Below are 14,796 nucleotides of genomic sequence, written 5' to 3'. Positions count from 1 at the left end.
GGAGAGAGAGGGAGAGAGGGAGAGAGGGAGAGAGGGAGAGGGAGGGAGATGGAGGAAGGAAGGGAGGAGAGAGAGGGAGAGGGAGAGAAGGAAAGGGAGAGGGGGAGGGAGGAAGGAAGAGAGGAGAGAGAGGGAGAAAGGGAGATTGAGATGGGGAGAGAAGGAGAGAGGGAGAGAGAGAGAGAGAGAGAGAGAGAGAGAGAGAGAGAGAGAGAGAGAGAGAGCACAGCAATATACAGGAGGGAGTGGAGGGTCCCACTACAGCAAGTAAGCACCTGTGCCCCATTACGAGGAAGGCCAGAGGAGCGTGTGAGCGGCCTGCAGGGGGAAGATGAGCCTCTAAACTCTGAACTGGTCAGGCCTTCGGGTCTGGTCCTCGGGCAGTGACCTTCGCAGTGTCCTTTTGTTACAGTGCCTAACGTCTAAATGGCGTTTCCCTTCTCTGCAAAACAGAGATGAAGGCGCACTTTTGAGCACGTGGGGAGACTGGGGCGCTTGTGCACAGCAGGTGGGAGCGGAAGGCAGAAGGGCTGCTGTGGAGAGGGCTTTGGCGCTGCAGGCAATGAGCCGTAGAATTGCCACACGGCCTGGGATTCTGTGTCTGGCTAAAGACTTTGGAGAGTGCAGGTTGGCAGGAGCCTAAATGTTGATCAGCGGATGAACGAATAAGCAAAGGGGCGGTCTTCCCACACAGTGGAATATTACGCAGCCTTTAACAGGGGTTGAAGCGCTAAGCTACACCATGGTGAACCCAGGGAACATGAGCTTCCAGGACCTAAGCCACTCCACGGAGGAGGAATCTGTGTGAGTCTGCTTATACAAAGTACAAGAGCAGGAAAATTTGGAGACTGAAAGAAGAGTAGTGCTTCCCAGGAGCTGGGGAGGAGGACCAAGGGGAGGCAGCGTTTAATGGGCCGGAGCTTCAGTTTGGGACGGTGAACACAGCTTGGTGCTGGGTGATGGTGCAGGCTGCATGCCACTGTTGTGTGCTCAGCACTGCTCCCCTGTGCGCTTGGAAGTTGGCACAGTGGTAAGCTCGGTGCCATACATGTGTGGTCAGAATGCGATCAGTGACTTGGTGATCGCATGTCCAGCATCCTCATAGATGGGGTGGATGGAGGTCAGAGAGGTTGCTTGGGGCTTCAAGGAACAGACTGAGCTGGCTGGCACTCCTCTGCCAGTCCCGCTCCTCCTTTTCCTTTCTCCAGCCTGGTTTGCTTGCATGGCTCCTTTCTCAGGGACTCATGGCTTTCCCCGGTGGCCAGCTGGGATGGGCACCTGGCCCGACCTTGGCACGAAGGACATGGAGAATGTGGATCAATCCGCTGTCCCTCTGTCAGGAGGCCCGCTGGTGCTGGCTCCGGGATGTGCATTTCTTGGGACACGGCAGGAACAGCCGTGCTCTGCAGCATGAGCTGCTGTCAGCTTTAGGGCTGTGACCAATTGGTTTGCAGCTGGAAGCACAGTGCGAGGAGGGTCCGCTCTGCAGCAGGGTGGTCGCACCAGCTGGAGGACCTCTCGCTCCCAGGTTGGACTCCACCTGTCCCCCACTTTCTTGGACGCTGCCCTGATGTCAGCCCACCCCCACCTCCAGACCACTCTCCCCCAGGAGGCATCTTTGGTCAGAGAGGCAGCAGCAGCCCAGTGGGCACCACCCGGCAGGCAGGGTAGAGATGCTGTCTGGTCCTGCTCCTCTATGCAAAGGGCAGGCAGCGGCTGTCCCTCAGGATTCCTCTCTTCCTCCACGTGGGGCTCTCAGGCCCATGTGCATGCAGGTGTCGGGGCTTGGCCTGTGAACCCGAGGCCTGTGCTCTTTCTGCTGGGAATTTGTGCGTGGCCTCAGCTCCTTCCAGTGGTGTCAGTAGCGGGCTCCTGAGCCAGCCCATTTCCCAAATATCCAGCTCATCCTTCCTCAGAAGTTTCCAGAAGCCAGAAAAGGGTGAGGAGTTCTTTTTGCATTTTGGATTTCAGGTATTGATGCTTCTCAAATAACAAAGCTGTCATTTCTTCTCCTCTCTCCTTTTCCATTGCCTGCATGCACCTTAATTGTCATCCCAAACCTCCATAAATCATACACTCTCTTCATAAATCATGAAATGAGCATTTATAGAAGAAAAGTAATTCTGCTGTGGGCACTGTGCTGTTGACGAGAAATCCCGAGATAAAATAAAACCAAATCTTGAGTCTCCGGCAGCTCGTAATCTAGTGGGGAGTGTAATATACAAACAGAGAGTGATAATTAATATTTATTGGATGCTTGCTCTTACACACATTGCTATTCAATCTTTTACACACTGTCACCTCAATTAATCCTCAGAACAAACCACCGCCCATGGCAGGTGGGGCAGTCAGGTGAGAGTTGGAGGTAGAGGCAGGCTGCTTCCCTGGTCCAGGGATGGCAAGGCCACAGCACTGCAGTGGGTGACAAGGCTACTTGCACTGGGCTATGACATCCATCATGCTTCTCAGAGTTGGTGAAGCAGTCACCTCATGAAGGATGGTGGCTTCAACTTTGATGGTGACATTTTAAGGCACCCTGCCCAGAGCTGGGAACAGAGTACTCGGAGCTCACTAGGGATCCTGGCAGGCACATCAGAGCTCACCAGGGAAGGGGAGGAGAGGCCAGAGGGGTGAGGACAGAAGAAGCGCAGCTCCACAGTGGCACATGCTTGAAGCTGCGAGTGGTCTAGTGCTGCTGAGGTCTGTCGCCAACCTGGGGTGAGGCCTGGTGCAGGGAGCAAGGGCAGGGTTGGAGGCAGGAAGGCGGGGAAGCTGGGGAGCAGGGGTGCTGCGAACCTTTCCGAGGGGCTCCAGGTCCTGCAGGAGTGCGGGGCATAGGGACGTTTTAGGGAGGTTCAGTGGCTGTGGCTTTCCAATGCCAGGTGCGTAATAGGTGCGCAATTCATGTCTGTGAAATAGACTCACTTGCTCAGAAATCATCTGTGTGTTCTCTGCTTAGATTGTTCATTAACACAAAAAACTAAGCCGCAGTAAAAGCCGGCCATGTGTCTGCTACACGGCCATGTCTGTTCTAGACCATTCACAGAATAATTATCAGGATGGCTAACAATGGATGATTTATTATAAATATCAGCTTTGCTGCTTGTTAATTCAGAACCAGAATATTTGCCCATTTCCATCCCAAAGGGAAAAATCTAGTTAGTTTGTTCCCCATATTATAACTATGAAATTAAATTAAATGAACTGAATGAATTGCATGGGGGTAAATAAACTATTTAATTTAATTCACGGGATGAAGAATAATACTGAATACATCTATAGTTGGCTAAATAAACCAATTAACTATTTTCTATTTAGACAGCACAAGCCAATAGCGTAGTCATGACAAAAAGAAAAAGGAAATGATGAAAAGAGAGAAGCATCTTAATTAAGTGTAATCCAAGTGGGCCTTGGGCCGCTGCCCCTCAGCAGCCAGCTCTCTTGCCTCCTGGGTGACCCTGAGCTTGTCTCCTCTTGTTTACCTTGCCTTTCAGGGTTTTTTAAAGATTGAGAGAAGTTAGAGATGGAAGACAATGCAGCCTTAATTCTCCAGCAGATGTCTAGATATGACCAAGTGGGTTCATATTCTCACTCAATAGGCAAGAGTTCAGGATTGGGGTTAAGCAGATTTAGGGTGACGTTCTTGGTGCTCATGGCTGTTAGGCAGGGCCCCAGCCTCACTCTCATCACTGGGAGGGAAACTTATAGTTTATATCTGGTTGGCCTGCATGAACCTTATACATTCATAGGAGGAATTAGTAAAGGTGGTTGGACTAGGAAGTGGCTATAGCTGGCATGAGTTAGGAGGAAAGATCTGAGGAGGTAGCCATGCGGTGGGCGGGGTGAGACCTGGAAGGGTTTCTTTTCCTCTCTGATTCTCCTTCACTCTGCTTTCTGGAGACCAGGACATAAGCAGCTTTCCCTGGCCTTGGCCCTGCTAACATGCTGTTCTATCTTGGATCTGGCTGGCTGCGGATTGTAACTGTGAGCCCAGATTAAATTTCTCCTCCTTGAGGCTGTAGGTGTTGAGTATTTTGTACCAGTAACAAGAAAAGTGAGTGAGACAGGACAGTCACAGTGACCCCTTCATGCAATGGGGTGAGGATCAAATGGGATAGGGATGGTACAGGAGGGGCCCGAGGGCGGCACAGGCACAGCTGCCAGCTGCTGAGGCACTGATCTGCTGGGGTGATGGTCACCAGCCCACTCTGAGTCAGAATGAAATTCCTTCACCCACCATTTCCCACTCTCCACTGCATGCTTGGATTTTTTGTTGCAGGAGGAGAAGTAGGTGACAGAGAGGTGGACAGGATCTTAGGGTGCTCTCCAGAACTCTAGTCAAGTGTTTAGTCACAGAGGGGTGCACAGAGGTGACAGAATCAAAATTCAGTAACTGAATTTGAGAGTCCAGAGTTGAACCAGACTTCAAATTAGTGTCATGACCTTGAGAAGTGCCTGACAGCGAGGGTCTTGGGAAGCTGGGCCTCTGTTCTGCACTACACTGTCCAGCCCAGAGAACCTCTTGGCCGTCTTTTACTGAGGCTAGTTGTCGGTACATAAGAAGCTGGTTTTACCTACTTTTGCTGATGTCCTGATGCTTGGGGTGATGGGGCTAAGACTCCTAGTGTCGGATTAATCAATTTCGTGGAAGAAACTTCAAGGCCTCCCAACAGGCTACAGCGTGAATACTGCTTCCAACTTTTAGCAAGATGTGATGTAGGAGCATAAAGCCAAGTTAAATAGTTTGAAAAAATTTGCTATTGGCCCAAGAGGAAGTGCCCAGATCCTCCGTGATTCCTTTGCTTCCTAACATCCATGACAGGAGAAGCTTTCCTCCATTCAAACTCTCCTTCCAGCTCGTTCCTGCTCAGGCCTGCCTGATCATGGGCTGAAAACGACCTACAACAAACCTCTCCTCTTCTAAGTGGTGATCAGATGTGTCCCAGTGAGGAGAAAGTGACTTGAGGTTTCCTGCCTCAAGCTGGCAAGAGGCCGCAGAGTGATTGTGGGGATGCAGAAAAGGGGCGGAGCAAGGACAAATTTAAAGACTAAATCTCTGTGATTCTAGAGATGTTTGAGGTGTGATAAAAATATAGTCAGTTCTTAATTTTTAAAAAATATACTACAATAAAAATGTATTACAGTGTCCTTAATCCCCCTCAAAATATCTCCCTGATTTGGAGCACGTGTGGCTCATTCTTGCCCCACCTCCAAGCCTCTTTGTGAGCGTCTGCTTGCAGTTTGATCACAAGTACAGTGAGTGCTGATGTCAACTGCCACCTAGCAGAAATTTACCTTATTTGGGGTCATGCTCCTTGTGGCTCCTCCTCAAAGTCAGAAGGACCACAAAGGTAAGCATTTGGAGTCATTTCAGGGCACTAAGGCGTCGGTGACAGTGCCACTAAAGACAGGAAGATAAGAATTTGAAAGCTCTGGGGCCATCCAAGGAGGTAAGCGACTGGCATTTCAAGTGTTGCCCCTTGGAACTGCCCCTGCCACAAGGTATTTATTTAAGAGTTTCTTAAATATATATTTTGTTCATTCTCTTTTTTTGTTCAAGCTAGTGAATGGGTTGTTTTGGGGAGATTCTTACTCTGAACACTCACTAGCTCTGAGTGAAGCCTCATGTAGATTCTCATCTCAGCTTGGCCCCCAAGATCTGTTAATTCCCATCTACTCCAGCTTGGGGCTCACCTGGACACTTAGTCTTAATCCTACTGTGTGGGAGGAGGCTGTTAACTTGACCAGGGAACTGCCAGGCAGGAAGACTGGACAGATTGGCACCTTCCCCTCCTTGTGCCCTCCAAGCCACACGCAGGACGCCATGTGCGGCTGGTTGAGACAAGACTTGTCTTCCCAGGACAAACCTCATCTTCTGCAGATGTCCTTCCAGGAGATGTCTGCTGCAGCCTGCATGTTTTTATGACTTCGGGATGAGGGAACAGAAAAGCCATCATCACGTTGCTTTTTTGACTTTTACTCTTTCCTCTACCATGAAGTATGGTTTCCTTCATTATCTTGAAGTTCTGCTTAGAGTAACATCAGCTGCCATGGGGTCCTGCATGCCTTTGAACAAAAGGGGAAAAGAGTATTTCTTGGGTCTTCAGATCTTGGAGGTGGCAGAGACCTATTCCTGACTGCTCATCCAATGTTATGTGCTTCCTAGAGCTAGAGCCACCACTCTCCTGGGTCTGCCTAGGAAGTATTCAGCCTGGCTTTGAATATTTTCAGAAGAGAACTCATTCAGTTGAGAACAAGCACAGCCTGAAACAGAAATGTTTTAAAAAAGTGCTCTGTTAAGTGGCATTAATGCCTTTATTCTTGTAACACGTACAAATTCATCTTATGTAAGAAAATGTGGACGCTGAAATCTGACAGCCCGTTCATTCCTCCATATTATGAGTGCCTTAAAGACAGCAACCAGCCTTTCTGTCTTCACATCAGCAGCTTACAGAAGAGTGGCTGATGCGCCTTAACACGTTTAAAGCCTGTGAGAGGATGACTGAATGGAAGAAAGGCTGTCTGTCTGGTTGATGGGCTGTCTGGAAGGATGGATAGATGGATGGTTGATTTTAATTGACACTTCCTCTGCTGAACTCTTGCTCTGTTATCTCCTACAAAATACATAACCTCTCCGAGCTTCATTTGCCTTGTCTGAAAAATAGATACTGCAATTCTTATTGTTAAGTTCTTCATCCATCCATCTGTCCATCCATCCATCCATCTATCCATCCATCCATCCACCCACCCATCCACTCACCCATTCACCCATCCTCCCATCCATCCATCCATCATCCATCCATCCATCCATCCATCCATCCATCCATCCATCCATCCAACCAACCATCCATTCATCCACCCACACACACATCCACTCATCCATCCATCCATCCATCTATCCATCCATCATCCACCTATCCATCCATCATCTACCCATCCATCCATCCACCCATCCATCCACCCATCCACTCACCCATTCACCCATCCTCCCATCCATCCACCCATCCACATCACCCATCCATCATCCATCCATCATCCATCCATCCATCCATCATCCATCCATCCATCCATCCATCCATCCACCCACCCATCCACTCACCCATCCACCCACCCATCCACTCATCCATCCATCTATCCATCCATCATCCATCCATCCATCCATCCATCATCCACCCATCCATCCATCCACCCATCCATCCACCCATCCACTCACCCATCCATCCATCCATCCATCCATCCATCCATCCATCCATCCATCCATGCATCCGGTGCACTTTCCTATGTAGAGAGCTGTGCACTAAATGTAGGAAATTCAATTAAAAAAGCAATGCCAAAACACAATGAAAGAAATGTTAAGAGATGCCCCAAATTGCAGGCTCATTATTAGTTCAGGAGAGTGAAAGGAGGTCCCAGCATGTAAACCAAGCATGGGGCACAGTATCTGTCACACATCTATGTACAAGGCTGCTGAGCTCCCTTTCCCCACTCACACACATGCCATCTTGTCAGGTCCTGGAGACAGTGTAAGACAGTGTTCAACTCTTTGCCTTTGTGGGTCTCTATCCAGGATGGAGGCAGGAGGTGAGAAGGGCATCTCTAGTGAGTGCTTGGCATGTTTCAGAAGAAGTTTCCTTGGATTGTGTGGGTCATGGGTCATGGTCCCATCTCCTAAAAGTAGACACAGACCTACTTGATGGCACCCATGTCCAACCTCTTCTACCTTTCTTTATTCTTCACCCACCTTTATTACCTTTGTTTCCTCATAAGTTACATTACTGAGGGAAACGTCTTATTCTTATCATCCCTGGTCTATCCATCTTCCCTGCTGTTCACCCACCCCTCTATCCTCCTGTGACTTCTGCATCTCCTCCTCCACATCCCGTAGAGAGCAGGGGTGACATGCTTCTTGCTGCCACCAGACTGCTCCATAGGTCTTCATCCATCTTTTGTTGGTTATTCTTATGTCATGGGGTTCACATCTCCACTCAGTGGCTCTCTGAGACCTATACACCATCTTCTCCAGAAAGCACCTGTACTCTCCCTGCTGCCCCAGCCAGCTGCAGCAGGTCATGCATCACACCCATTCTGAATTCTGCATGCAACTCCAATTCAAGTCCTAAGGCTCCACATTGCACCATTTTGCACATATGCCTGATCCTTCCATCCTGTCCTAGAGCTGGAAGTGTGAGACAATATCCACATACACAACTACCATGCTTAACAGAGATCAGCTCCTCCACTGTGGTAGCAAAGGCTCATAGAGCAGTCTGGTTGGAATTCAAGCTTAAGCAACATGGGAACAGGCTCCACGGCAGAGTGAAACCTGGGCACATTAAGGGGGTAGCAGACATGGGTCCAGCTGGCATCTCACAAGGACAGCATAGAAGCACTCCTTGCTAATTGATTTTCTAATGGCACAAAACAAAGCTACAATACATGGTTCTCAAGAAGGTCTTTAATGACAGTCAGGTGAGTGCTTTTGGGTTTTGGGTGATCCACACTGCAGGTCAGCACCTGCTACTTCCTTTCATCAAGGACAGATTCATGTTCATTGCGTGATTCTCATGTGCCTCGAGTTATGACAAAGTACATTGCAGAATTAAAACATATTAATTTTCCCTGCAGTCTACATGAGAGATATTTTATCAGCACATTCTATCATTTACAAAAAGACTCCCAAACCATAAATAATCCTACCAAGATCATGTAGTTCCTACCTACTGAATCTGAGATGATCTAACTCCAAGCCTTTGTTGTCTGTATTTAATGACTGATGAGTCATAGACTCACGGAAGAAGTGGAAAATCTTAGAAGCCACCCTGTGTCTCCACTTAACGCCTGGCACAGGGGTCTCTTTCTCCACTCTTTTTACAAAAGCTCCTTTATTCACACTGCCACTGTACTTGTGTCTTCCCTACCACTGTTTTCTCTATGATCAGCATCACCACCACCAGCTCCATCACCATTGTCTTCAGTATGTTCAACATTTTCAATCAGAGTTCAGGTACGTGTTAATCACTTTTCCATACCTGATGTCCACAACCCAAAGGAGAGGTTTAATTTGGCTTATGGTTTTTGGGGATTCAGTCAATGGTCTACCCTAACGTAGAAATGGCATGGCAGAGGGTTCATATGAGAAAAGCTGCTCACCCCACCTCATCTGAGAAGCAAAAAGAGATGAGGGAGAAACCAAGGACAAGAGCATGCCCTTCCAAATCCCACCCCTGGGACTCACATCTAAGTTTCTCTCACCTCCTAACAGTGTCTTTACCTAGGAACTCCCCAATGAATTAATTCACCAATGAGTACAATCCCCTATGATCCAATCCCTCTCTGAAACTCCCACTTCTGAATACATGAGAATTTGGGGGAGTAGTCTAGATCTAAGGCATCACAGACAGGAACCTGTTTCTGGGATGGCTCCTTTTTCGCTTGGTTTGACCAATGCTTCCCTTTGCAAGAATCACAATTCAGCCAACTGCACTCAATAGGAAGGTGACTGGTGAGAGTCTCAATATGCTGCCTGCTGAAGTGCTCCTGGCTGCACTCTGTGGAGATGGTTAAATTTCTGTGTAGGCCACAGCTTTCCCTTTATGTATTTGAAGACAAGGCTTAGTAAGACCTATTTTTGATACAAAGGATGTGAAGTTGCTCACTTGTGAAGTTTCTTTGGGTTTCATAGGAATGAATGAGCTGGTGGTGGTGGCCGTGCACACTGTGCGGTGACTCAACTGATGACACAGAGAAAATGATGGAGACCAACCATTCAAACTCCCGTACAAAGTGGGCAGTGAGAGAATGCTTGTACTTTAAAAATTGGAGTCCATTAAAAGCCACGTTGCCATTAACCACCCTCAAAGTATTCCTCCTTGCTTTGAACACATTTCCTTCGTCATTCTTGTCACTTTCTGAAGAAGTTCTGGTGGTCCTCTTTTGTGAGTGTTTTTGAGGTATGCTCAAAAATACGATGGGTGCAGCTGCCATCCAACGGGAAGGCAGGCTTGCCAGAGCATCACGGCGTGTCCTCATCTCCTTCAGATGACAGATCTGGCACTGTGCGACTTCTCACTCTTTCCCCTTAGTCAAAAGGACGATGAAAGGTAAGTGCTTCTGAATAGATGACATCAAGGTAGGCATGACAGTGCCAGCAAAGACATTCATGAAGAAACTTCTAGAACTGCTTCAGAAAGTGGCAGCAATGATGGGAGAATGTTTCCTTTTTCTTTATTTTTTTGGTACCAAGGATTGAACTCAGGCCCTTGGGCTTGCCAGGCAAGCGCTTATGCCCCTGAGCCATCTCCCCGGCCTGATGGGAGCATGTCTTGAGGGGCTTAAGTGATGGCATGTCTTCCACTGCAATAAATATTTAAAATTTTAATCATTCACCAGAGTTTTTGATCACACTTCATAGACATGGAAAATACTTTAAATGAGCTGAGAAATATTTGTTCTACTAAAAATAAAGTGGGGACAGCCTGTGTTAGCTGTAGGTGTGAAGCTCAACTGCAGGACCACGCTGGACCTGCGCGTGGGTGGCGCAGCACCATTATTGTCACACCAATTCAGGTTTCAACGAGACACACACTGAGTTGGTAAGAATGCCAAGCAGCCGACTCACTGCCTCGGAGAGAACAGGGCCTGAGGCAGTGTCCAGCTCACGGTGTCCTCAGGGCTGGGCATCAAGGCCTGGGCCGCTGAGCTCAGGCTGCCCCGTCATGCCTGACCTTTTGTTAGACCCTGGCTTATCTTTTAAGATAGATTGTTAACAGATGGGGTTCATAGCAGGGTAAGTGCATCTTCTATTATTTTAATCAATATTGAAGCGATCACAGATACTTTATCAGTTATTCTTCAAAGGAATTACATATCACATTTGTTATTTACATAATGACCCAATCACGTTAAGTTTCAAAGGGAATGAAATATGAAGCTCTCTGGAATGGAAATTACGTATCAGGCGATGCTACGTGCATCTCACACCACTTCAAATATTTTGTAGACTAGATGGAAGTGTAAATAAAGCTATGTAATGGATTTCACATTGCACTTTTTTCTGTCTTCGTCATCTTGTATAACAACAATGGCTTATTCCAGCCCATTGAATTTGGGGTGGCGAGGTAGAAAACTTGAGCTCTGTGATCCATGCCATATTCCCCTTGGAGACGCTGATGGCTTTTCTGAGGGAGAGGCAGGCAGTTCCAGCTGGCCTTGAGGTGTCCCATGTATATTTTGGCTTCTCAAGAAGCAGGGACCCAGTAGGAGAAAACTGTGGACAAAGAATATGGCCAGGAGTTCTGAGGACAAGCTCCAAAATGCAAGCTCAAGGACAAAACTCGCAACTTCTGGTCACATGAGGTCACTGATTCTCCTCAGTGGGCAGCTTGAGCTCTGTGCTTGGAAGAAGTGGCATCAGGTCAACTTCTTCAAAGACAGCCAATAATTTTAGGTCATGTGGGGAGGGTCATGTATGTTTATACACGCTACATGCTTGCATATGTGAAATATGTCTGTAGTGATTCCCACATGTGAGTTGAGATACACATATGGATTTCTTTGTATCTGCTACAGTGGGAACAACCAATACACCAATTTCTCTCAAGGCAACATTGTTTTGTGATTCTACTTTTCCTAAGGAAAAAGGAGCTAACAAAACTTTAAAGTATACTTAAGTAATTTCATGAATATAATAGCATATAATGTAATGTAAGTCATCCATTATAACAAAAGCTATTAAAATACGGGACTCTCTAACTAAATTTAACTGCTAAGGACAGGCCACCAGTTGTGACACAGCTTGTTGTCAGACCACTGGCTCATGGTCAGGTTGTGCTGTGCACTATGCAGCCTTGGAAAGGTCATTGCCCCTTCCTGTCCCTTGTTTACTTCATGGTGAAATGAGCCAGGAAGAGCCCCTGGCATCACTGTGCTAAAGGACATGCCCAGGGATGGTGGGGCCCTGTGGTATGATAGCTCTGGGCTCAAACTGGGCCTCTCTTGTCCCATGCTATGGTTTATGCCTAGATGGCCTCCTCAGCCTCATGCAATCATAAGTAAGGTTTGGGGAAGGGATTGGATGGCGGGAAAATTATACCCATCAGTGAGTTAGTTCCACTGAGGAGTTTGTAGCTAACTGTGCTACTAGGCAGTTTGGACCTGGTTGAAAGAAGTGGGTCACTCTGGGTGTGGCCTGGAAGAGTTTACCCCCCTGCTGGCTCTCCCTGCCCCCTCTGTGCTTCCTGTCCACCACGACACGAGCAGCTCTCCTCTGCCAGGCCACTCTGCTGGACTGTTCTGCCTTGGCGCCAGTCAGCCATGGATACAATGAGCCCAGTATTTTGCCTGAGAGAGGGGGACACACAACTGGGCAGCCCCAAGCTCTCAGGCCTCAGCTTCCTCTGCAGCCAAGCAGAGCTTTTGGTGGCCACATCACAGGGCCATTGTAAGTTGACTCGGCAATCACTGTGCAGGGCAGTAGGGCCCAGGAAGAACAGAGCTCCGTGCACCACACAGGAGGCACACAGAACTGTGAGCCAGGCTTCCTCATCAGCTCTGGGGGTCATGGTGGCCTCACAGTCCTCTCTCTGGATGGAGAAAAAGGGCAGGGTGGAAGAGGAGGGGCAACTGCTCTTTTCCTTCGGCCCCTCTCACAGGCTCTGGGAAGCCTCCGCTATCCTCCCAAGCAGCTCTCTGGCCTTCACGGATGCACAGCTTTATTGTGAGGACAGCGAGCTCCAGAGGCAAAAGCTCCACGCTGAAGACATCGGCTTTACCTTTGAGCCTTCTCCTCAGGTTTGAGCTTCCTTCCAAAACCACTTTTAAGTCTCTGCTGGAGACTTTGTGCAGTACTGTCCCTCTTTGGATTCTGTCTTTTGAGGCTCTTTGGTGTTTCTGGTACCCACCTTCCCGTGAAACACCAAGCTTTGGGGAATGCTGTTGCGTCCTCCCAGGGGAAGAGGTGTCTTAGAGTGGTTATTGAGCTGGATGCCAGGCAGTAGGTAGGGAGAGCCCTCCCATCTCAAGCTGTGCACGCTTTGGGATGGAGAAGGCATGCAGAGGGAGGAAGGAGGGAGCTGGGGTCCCGCCCTGTCTTCCATGGACCTGCGTGCTTCAGAGTTCTGCAGCACTTCATAAGTTTGGTGCCCAGCTTCCTGGGCTCGAGTTCTGGTTCTTCTTTGTAGGAGGACAATGGATGTGCTTAGCTCCTGGGAGTCTCAGGTTCACGACAGGCCCTGATGGGTTGTGATGAGCTAAGAGAGTGCCACCTTCCTACTGTGTGAGGTGCTTTTGAGCACTCCCGAGGCTGTGGGTCTACACTGACTCACACACAGCCGCATTTCTTCCTGGCCACTGTCCCTGTGTGGTGGCCATCACAACCACGCCTGTCTGCAGCAGACATCAGGCTCAGCTGTTTGCTCAAGATCACTCAGTTACAAACACGGGCACCGCAGATCCCTGCTCATCATCGCAACTGCACACCTCTGCTCTCCCACTTCCCTCCCTCCCTCCCTGTCTGCAAGGTAGGCACGTAGATGTCATGTCCATGCCACTCCTTGACTACGTGCAGCCCGCCACAGGCTGAAGCCCCTTTTCCTGGGCAGAGGCACACACACTTGGCACCAGTTCATCTGGCAGGGAGTTCTCTGTCCTGCTCATCAAAGTGCTCCTAGCTCAGACCATGGCCCCCACACAGTAGGGCCTCGCAGATGCTTGTGAGTGGGTGGGAGGGTCCCCCAAGAAAGCAGCTTTGGGCGCCATCACTGGCTTCCCCCTTCCTTTCTCAAGTGTGCCCTTGGCTCCTGCTAGATGTGACACTCCAGAAGCATGGCACTGTCACATGGCTCTGTCCCCACATCAGGTGGCTGGGCTGGCATCCTGGCCCTTCCACTTAGGAGCTGAAGATCTCAGCCTTTTAGGACACTGCCCACTCTGCTGCACAGCCAGGCCCGTTTCCTCTGGTCCCTGGCACCTCACCCAGTGAGGAGATTCCCCAGGGAAGCAGCTGCAAACGTGGCCTGCAGGTGACAAGCGAGCAAAGCAGACTGGACTGGTGAGAAAGGCTGCGTGTGGACATAGAGGGGATTAGGATGAGCACTCAGGCAGGTGCAGGTGTGGTGGGGGTGGGCGTGGAAGGTGTACGGCCACGCTGGCGCTGCGGTCAGTGCCATGACAGAGGACATGCAAGGCACAGGGAACAGGGAGGAGGCACCAGCAATAGCTGCAGCTCCAGGTGTGCGAGGGTGTGGCTGAGCCCCCATGCGCCCAGTTTCTCGCTCTTCCTCCCACACTTCTCCCACCCATCCTTTCCTTCTTCCTCAGCAAACCTGTTGGATGTTTAGCATGTCACCAGGCACTGCCTGGGGCAGCAGAGTCATGCGTGGGCTGGGACAGAAACCCCTGCGCCCAGGAGCTGAGAGGCCAGTGCAAGGCAGGGTGAGGATGCGGTCGTGGCAAGGACTTAGTTCACAAACGAGTGTGTGTGTGTGTGTGTGTGTGTGTGTGTGTGTGGCAGGGGAGCCACAGCCTGCTAATTCACAAGCAAATAAGACTGGGGTATAGTTCAGTGGTGGAGCAGCGCTTAGTGTTCTTGGTGACTTGGGTTCTGTCTCCCGCATGAAGAATGCAAGCACAAATTGAAAACAATAATAATAATTATTCATAATAATATAGAACGCTAGTAAGTCCAAGGAGGAGTAAATCCTATCCTGTTCACTGTCGTTTCAGTCATTGGAGGGTCACTTGAGGGTCACTGCTCTAGGTCCCTCCTGAAGGCCTCTCCGCCCTTGTGCCCTGACATGG

This window comes from Octodon degus, unplaced genomic scaffold (assembly GCF_000260255.1).
Source record: "Octodon degus isolate 3935 unplaced genomic scaffold, OctDeg1.0 scaffold00070, whole genome shotgun sequence".
Taxonomy (NCBI): domain Eukaryota; kingdom Metazoa; phylum Chordata; class Mammalia; order Rodentia; family Octodontidae; genus Octodon; species Octodon degus.
This window is presented reverse-complemented; position numbering follows the sequence as displayed.